Below are 768 nucleotides of genomic sequence, written 5' to 3'. Positions count from 1 at the left end.
ATAATATACTGTATGTGACAGACGGACTGTGTTTGTGCGTATGGGCATGCGTGCGTGTGTGCGTGTGTGCGTATGCGTATGCGTGTGTGCACGCGCGCGCGCGCGTGTGTGTGTGTGTAAATATATAATGTATACTTATTAAACAAAAAAATACTTTAAATTAAAAAAATTAAATTTTATTACATTTGCTGAAAATAAAAGGCAAAATTTAAATCACAGTTCAGAAAAACTGCAAAAAAGACAATCTATTTCTTTTATTTTTATCGTTAGATACTTTTTAGTACAAGTTCGAATATAGTCATACACGTATGGTTGGTTCGATATCTTTTATTGAAGAACATACATGTATATAGTAAATTTCTTTATTGGAAATCCAAGTTGGTTTATTATACTAATTTCTCGCAGAAATATCAGTTCTTGCATAAGAATATAAGTTATGTTTTTAAATTGCTTACAAGTTTATACAAATATTAGAAAAAAACTGATATTTAATCAGTCGCAATTATAATAATATTACAAAGAAGATATATTTCTATTGATACAATATCGTTTTGAGTAAAAGTATACTTACATTCATTTACAATCAATACATATAGATGCAATGTAGTCAGCATCGGGATACAAAAATCTTTTCATACGCGTGATATCGTTCGCGTTTTCAATATTCTGTTACATAAAGATACGTCAGCGAGAAGAGAAAAAGGAATATTTATCTGCCAACATATACATGAAAGAGGATGTGCTATCGTATTCTCCAGAGGTTGAGTT

General features: G+C 30.3%; 1 protein-coding gene across 1 annotated transcript in view; it reads right to left on the bottom strand.

The window, feature by feature from the left end:
- The window catches only part of LOC108749371 (cardioacceleratory peptide receptor-like), a 68,193-nt gene that overhangs the window by 14,276 nt on the left and 53,149 nt on the right, over nucleotides 1-768 (bottom strand). The window lies entirely within an intron of this gene.

This window comes from Trachymyrmex septentrionalis, unplaced genomic scaffold, assembly GCF_001594115.1.
Source record: "Trachymyrmex septentrionalis isolate Tsep2-gDNA-1 unplaced genomic scaffold, Tsep1.0 scaffold11, whole genome shotgun sequence".
Taxonomy (NCBI): Eukaryota; Metazoa; Arthropoda; class Insecta; order Hymenoptera; family Formicidae; genus Trachymyrmex; species Trachymyrmex septentrionalis.
The sequence above is the reverse complement of the archived record's forward strand: the minus strand, read 5'-3'. Positions and strand labels throughout refer to the sequence as shown.